We start from the raw sequence: 7,724 nt of genomic DNA, 5'->3' as shown, positions 1-7,724 counted from the left end.
ATGCCTTTCCATAATGTTGGAAATTTGCTGTGAAATAGCCTGTGCAGATTCATCAGGGTCTTTATAGAAGTCCAAAAGGCCATTCACCACCCCTTCTTCTTTAGAAAAATATCTCACAACAAGTGGAAATAATTTTATGTTCCCCTTTTTGGAAGCATCTGATGAAATTGCAAATGAAGTGCCTGGATTTTGAAGGTCATGCAGGAGGCATTCCAATGAGTGTGGTCCCAAAACATTTTTGACTATGGCTTCAGCCTTGGTTCTTCCACAAGATAGTTTCTTTGCAGTGTCCGAGTCACTGTACAACTGGCTGGCCAATTTTACTGCACAGTCCAAGCTGTTATAGGAAATATTGTGCTTAACAACATGGAACACCTCAGAAGCTTCTGCTACAATGATCCTAAGTTCTGGTCCCTCAAGGTTTGCATTCCTTGCCCAATTTGTCATCAGGTGAGTGGATTTAGCTTGAAGAATAGCAGTCTTATGTTGTTCAGTTGCCTCATGTCGTGCGACATTGTTTCTTCCACCGTGGGTCACTAGAAATTCTCTCTTGCAGTACCTGCAGAACACTTTGACATCACTGCATCTCTCGATCCAGTTGAATTCTGTTTTCCAAACATCCTGCCACTTGCACATTCTCTTGCTGCTGGTTGACTGTGATGAAGCTGCTGCTCTCTTCATGTTTGAATCTGTACTTACCTGATCTGCAATATATTTACCAAAACTGTGTTAGTAGGGTGCAGTAACATACTGCTGCACAGCACAAATAAACTGGCTCAAAAAACATTGGCACACAAAAGAACTGGCTCGAAAAACATTGGCACGCAAAAGAACTGGCTTGAAAAACAGTGGCACGCAAAAGAACTGGCTTGAAAAACATTGACACGCAAAAGAACTGGCTAGAAAAACATTGGCATGCAAAATAACTGGCTTGAAAAACATTGGCATGCGAAAGAACTGGCTTGAAAAACATTGGCACTTGAAAGAACTGGCTTGAAAAACACTGGCATGCGAAAGAACTGGCTTGAAAAACATTGGCACTTGAAAGAACTTGCTTGAAAAACATTGGCATGTGAAAGAATTGGCTTGAAAAACACTGGCACTTGAAAGAACTGGCTTGAAAAGCATTGGCATGCAAAAGAACTAGTTTGAAAAACATTGGCACTTGAAAGAACTGGCTTGAAAAACATTGGCATGCGAAAGAACTGGCTTGAAAAACAATGGCACTTGAAAGAACTGGCTTGAAAAACATTGGCATGCGAAAAAATGGCTTGAAAAACAGTGGCACTCAAAAAATGGCTTGAAAAACAGTGGCACTCAAAAAAATAGCTTGAAAAACATTGGCACTCAAAAGAACTGGCTCGAAAAACATTGGCATGCGAAAGAACCGAGGAATGGAGCAGAAAAGAGTTATTACAAACAGTTTGAAAAAGCTCAAATAGTAAATGAGGTAATGTAGGGGGCATTTTGGCCATTGAAAACTAACATTAACACAGCTTGTAGAAAATGAAATGCATTATTTTTACCACCGAACATGCCCACCTCACCCCACCCCTCAAGAAAAAAAAGTTAACCACATTCACTGAACCAAAAAAACACTAAAATGAATGAGAATGCACAGTGGATACCATAGACCTGATTTAGCTTTTGACCACAGCAGTTAAAAGAAATGTATGGCACTAATTTACACAGCTCAATGATCTATTAATGAACATGCCCAACAGCAGCACTGGTCGTAATTGGATTATAATGAAAACAGTACATTGTAAGTTTATTGAAGACATCACTAAAACACAAAATACAAACTTTGCTACTTATAAAAGCAAACTACCCTGTAACAACGACATGGTTTAGCACAATCTCAAATACTGCATTAACTTCTGAGCACTCATCCACAAAAAAAAAAATAAACAGGAAAAAAGTCCTTAAACATTTTAACTTTTAAAAATACTTCTTGCAAGAGAAGTAAAATAAACTACAATGTACAGCAGACTCCATGGGCTCCTTTTACCTCAAAACATAGCAATTAAGAGTAATTTACTAAGCACAGCGATGCAATAAACAGGCCCAAGTAAAAGCAGCACACCCATATTCACATTACAAGAAAAGCAGGACATTTTAACCTTATTAAAAATGCATAAAAAATTAAATGCACACATTTACAAGTATAAATGAAAACAATCTTGAAACAGCTTTGGCAAGTTGGCAACATGTACCTACTAGAATAATAAATGCACTACATTAACTGTTAACATTCCCCCTCAAAATGTAGACTTGTACCACATACACATTAACTTGCAAGAACTAACAGGAAAAATTACCCAAACAGTATATCCTAACTTCCTGAAAACAGCATTAAATTGCATACATTTCCACACAAAAAAGTGCAAACTATGCTCGAACATTTTCTATCTGCAAACAGAAAATACCCAGAAAAAGCTACGACAATAGAAATACATCACACTAAATTTATATTTCACTGCCCCCCACCAGAGATAAACAACTTCTATACACACAGTTCAGCCTTTTAAAAGTAATGTTTCCAAATCATACCCCCAAGAACAATAACAATTACATATACATACAGGTTTTATGCCTTTAAAATCTACTACTCAAAAATCTCAAAATAACTACTGCAAAGATTTAAATACTGCATACTGCACCCCCATCTACCTCTAAACATTAAAAAATTAAACCACAATGTATTCCCATTTTAAACTACTACTCAAAAATCTCAAAATAACCACTGCACAGATTTAAATACTGCATACTACATCCCCATCTACCTCTAAACATTAAAAACTTAAATAAAGCACAATATTCTCATTTTAAATAACTAAAGCCACAAAATACTATGTTACGTACTTACCACTATCACAGTTTTTGCTGAGCTAGCTTGCTTCCTTCCTGTTGGAATGGCTAGTTGGATGACTTGCTCTGTCTGCTCAAGTGGCTGGGCTGGCTGGCAGGCTCCCTTGCTGGCTAGCAGGCTCCCTTGCAGACTGGCTTCTTTACTGGCTGGCTGGCTTCTTTGCTGGTTGGCTTCTTTGCTGGCAGGCTGGCTTCTTTGCTGGCTGGCTGGCTTCTTTGCTAGCTGGCTGGCTTCTTTGCTGGCTGGCTGGCTTCAGAAATTTCAGATCTTTTTTCCTTTGCAGTTGTAGAGCACTAAAACAAAACTGCTCTAAAGCTGCAACCTTTATTGGGCTCTTCTTGGTAAATACCTGCCCCCACCAATCCCTGCAGCCAATTACTGTTTGAATTACACCACACGGACCTAGCAGGGAATCCCTCTAGCTGCAGGTCTGGGTTGGTGACATAGCCTCATTGCTGTGGAAAAACCAGAAGTATTTTCGGCTTTTCCACGGCAACGGCAATTCACAAGTGCGAAAAGGGGAAAACGCAACTTTTAAAGTCCCACTGTTGGTGAATGCGGGAAGCGGGATTAGAGGGTTCAACCTGTGAGTGTCCCGCTGACAACGGGATGGGTGGCAACCGTAATCAGAGATTGCAATTATTCCCTATGAACAAGAAATTCCCAGTAAGTTCAGGTCATAAGCTCACATTGCTTAAGTCCCTGCCCTTTGTACACACCACCTGTCACTACTACTGATTGGATGGTTTAGTCCGGTCTTCGGACTGGCCCCGCTGGAGTCAGTCATGGCCCTGGCGGTACACCGAGAAGATGATCTAATCTGATTATTTAGAGGAAGTAAAAGTCATAACAAGGTTTCTGTAAGTGAACCTGTGGAAGGATCATTAATGCATCAGGTCCCGGGACAGCGCCGTTCCTGGGTACTGCCTCTCCTCGCTCTGCCTCCCTGACCCTGTCTGTCTCTCTCTCTTTCTCTCCGTCTGACCCAGTGGAAGCTGGTAGAACTGAGCCCGTGACTCCTGAGGGATGAGAGAGGAGGATCAAGAGGCTTCCCTCCCCCTCAACTCCTGGTGGCAAGAGAGTGGGGATCCCATCTGCATGGTGGAAGGTGTGGGTGCTCCTCCACTGCCTCGAGGGGATGGCTGTTAAGGGGGCACCCGGTCCAGTGGTGTGGTCCTTCGCATGCCTCAGAAGTGATGGATTCCCAGTGCGGGAGGGGGGTAAGGTGCTGTCCCAGCAGGGGGGATGCTACTCCCTCTCCTCTGGCCGCACAGGGCAACACCCGTGGGTGTACACCAATGTCCCCGGCCTTCAACAGCAGGCACAGTTACCTGAGGAGGATGTCCAGTTCCCCACGGGGTGTCAGTTCAAAGACCTGGAAGATCAACATTTCAGTCACATGCCAGCTGCTGCAGGACTCCCTGATGTTCCATTGAGCTGGGTCAGTAACCCAGGTCTGGACACCTGCAACGATGCCCGTGAAAACTTGCCTGCTCATCTTCCGGTGCAATGCCATGTGTGCAGTGTTGCCCGGGGTGACTGAGTGAGAACCTTATGACTATGAGCAGTGGATCACTTGGCTTGTGTGTCAATGAAGAATGCACCTAGCTGTGAGAACTAATGTGAACTGTAGGACACATTGATCATCGACACTTAGAACGTACTTTGCGGCTCCAAGTTACTCCTGGGGGTATGCCTGTCTGAGGGTCATTGCACCTTCTATCGTGACTTGGTAATTTAAAGTTTTTTAATAAAAAATGGGAGAAGAACCAGGGATCTGAATGGCTGGAAGGTGGCAGAAGTGGTTCTTCTTCATAACAGCATGAGGAAGAAAGAGAGCTATACTTGGAAATTAATTAACCTGAAAGTTTCACTTCAGTTGCATGGAAAACTTTAGAACCACAATTTAATTAACAGATTCAAAGATATCTTTGTAAGTTTTGGGGGCATAGAACACAAGGCTGTATGGGTGTTCAACGTGAAGGCTATACAAAACACCCAGTTGTGTTTTTGACTTTACAGCTTGGGTATTTGATGAGATTAGGGTGATAGCTGGGCCTTACTTAAACTTTAACAAAACATATGGCAAATTAGCACTTAGAAATGTGGTAAACAGATTAAACAAATTATGTAGATTTTAATGAGTTGTACTGAGAATGGGTAAATCCTTGGCTAGTGAACTGGACACAGCTGGTTATAGTTCATGGAATGAGATGGAAGACCAAAAACATATTGAGTATAAGAGGTGTCTGTACTGGGGCAAGATTGTTTCAATATTTTTAAGTAACTCTCCAGAAGGCCTCAAAGGAACAGTTTGCCAAGGTGCAGATAACAAATAGCTATGTAACTGAACTGACCTGTCATAATGAATTCCTGCTTGCCTTTTACTCATCTAACTCCTGTTTTTCAGATACTTGAATCTCACTTAAATGTAGGAGACAGGGGTGGGGGTGAGGGTAGCATGGAACCATTGGTGGTGGGTGGAAGTCAGGCCATTTTGAAAGCTGCATTTTTCATTGTTGCTACCTGGTGAAGCATCATAGGGAAAGAGATTCCCTCTCCTGGTGATAGTATTTCTGGAGTCAAATAGAGATCTTTGACTGGTAAGCAGGACCTATCACTTAGATCACTGAATGAGATAATTTTCAGATTAACACAAAAAAAGTTGATCATTTTCTCAGATTTGCCTCATGGCTTTCATCTGTCATTTATTACAGTGAAGTGACTGAAAGTCAACTCCCAGCCACATCATGAGGCTTCCATCCCTTCAGATCTCTAGGCTCTCCATTGCCCCAGGCACAGCAGGAAAAACAATTAAAAGTGAGGTGGCCATTTGTTTTTCCTTCCATGTTGGACCTGATAAAGGCTGGTCTGTCTTCTTCCTTTAAATATGTCCTAGGCATGCGATAATTACAGATTGCCCCTAATGTGCTGTCTACCAGCTTACCTTGGAGTTTTTCTACAAGATTTGTCTGATCTCATCAGCCTAATTCATGGGTTTTCCAGGTGGTTAATCCTGTGACTTTAATGCTTGAGTCAAAGACAAAACCAGTGAACCTAGCACAGCATTTCTTAGCCTTTCTGAGAACTTTGGCTTTATTTAGGTTATTTCCATTATAGCCTGCAAATGAAATCATTCATTGGTGTTGCTATTACAATTTGGGTTTTCAAAAAGGTGTTTAATGGTAGAACCAATGTTTTGGACACATCATTGCCTAGTCCATTTCCAGATTGGCTTCTCTAAGACACCACCTACTGATATGGAGCTGGTCACTTGTTATGACACGAGTAGGGTAAACTGGTTGATTATGTTTTTCTTGCTTGACCAACCCTTTGAGTGGGCCAGTGCAGATAACCCATATTCACTTGTAGGGGATTATAAATACAGTTATTTTGGATGTTTTGGATACATGTGTGCATTCTAGGCCTGATGTACAGAAAGAGGTACATTTTGGAAAAAATTAGAATTTTTCATGTGAATCAAATTTTTGATCCTTCTAAACATACTATTTTTACTTTAGATGTTAATTCTTTGTACACCTGTATTCCCCACGACGAAGGGGTAGAGGTGGTACGTAGCTTTTTAGTAAAAGGAAAACTTTTAAACAATTCCCAAATTTCTTTAGTCTGTAGGTTTTTGGATATTATTTTGGAAAATAATTTTTTTCTTTTTAACAGTACTTACTACAGGCAAAGACGTGGAGGTGCTATGGGGTCCCCAGCGGCTCCAGCTTACGCCAACTTGGTTATGGCTTGGTGGGAGGGGGAGTTTATACCCATTTTGCAGGCACACTTTAACATCATTTTCTTCGGCAGGTACACTGACGATTTAATTTTTGTCATTGAGGGAAGCAGTGATACCGTAGATCTTTTATTACATGAAATTAACACTTTGTCAGGATTTCTTAAGTTCACGTTGGGTGATGTCGGATTATCTGTTAGTTATTTGGATGTACACATTTGGTGGGATTATATTGACAACTGTTTTCATAGTAAAATATACAGGAAGAGAACTTTCACTAATGGATACCTACATTATACCAGTGGTCATCCAAAACATATTATTAAAAACATTCCAAGGGGACAGTTTATAAGAGCTAGCCGCATGACCACTAGGGAAATTGATGTTATACATGAATTTCATTATATTGTTCATTTATTTGTTCAAAGAGGACATGATGAGAAGTTTTTAATGGACACTGGGCATGAGATTTTTAGGAAACGGACTTCCTTATATCCACCAATATTACTTAAGGGCATTGTTAAAAACAATGCAGTTGACACTCAGTTAAGTAATTGTGTTAATCCTGATCACTACTGTTCTTTTGAAATGAGTTCTGACTGTTTTCAGATTAAAACTATTATGAAACAAAATTGGAAAGTCATTCAAGGAAACCAAGATATTTTCAAAGTTGTTGGTTCTGAACTCAACTTTGTGTTTCGAAAAAATAATACATTAAAAATGATTTTAGAGAGATGTAGTATTATAAGTACGGCCCCAACAATTAAGAAAAAGGGCATGTTTCATGTAACAACTGTACAGCATGTCGTTTTATTTTTGAAGGACCTTGCATTAATGTTGCAACATCTGAAAGAATTTTAGAGGTGCCTGGTTATGCTGACTGCACAAGTCAAGGGCTTGTATATATTGCTTTTTGCTCGGTTTGCCCAGCTTTCTATGTGGGTATGACCACAAGAAGCTTGGGGAAGCGCATCAAGGAGCATTTATATGCTATTAAGTCAAAAAATTTTAACAATGCTTTATACAAGCATTCAACGTCTTGTACCAATTTTAAGAAATTTATGTTCACTGTTTTGGAAATTTGTAGACATGATAGAAGAGCTGGTGACT

The 7,724-nt window shown here is 40.5% G+C and overlaps 1 pseudogene; it reads left to right on the top strand.

Moving 5' to 3' along the window:
• Positions 1–4,428: 4,428 nt before the first annotated feature.
• Positions 4,429–4,582, top strand: LOC122807391 (annotated as a pseudogene).
• Positions 4,583–7,724: the final 3,142 nt, after the last annotated feature.

Source organism: Protopterus annectens, chromosome 7.part0 (assembly GCF_019279795.1).
Source record: "Protopterus annectens isolate FY-2018-M chromosome 7.part0, PAN1.0, whole genome shotgun sequence".
Classification (NCBI taxonomy): Eukaryota; Metazoa; Chordata; order Ceratodontiformes; family Protopteridae; genus Protopterus; species Protopterus annectens.
The sequence above is the reverse complement of the archived record's forward strand: the minus strand, read 5'-3'. Positions and strand labels throughout refer to the sequence as shown.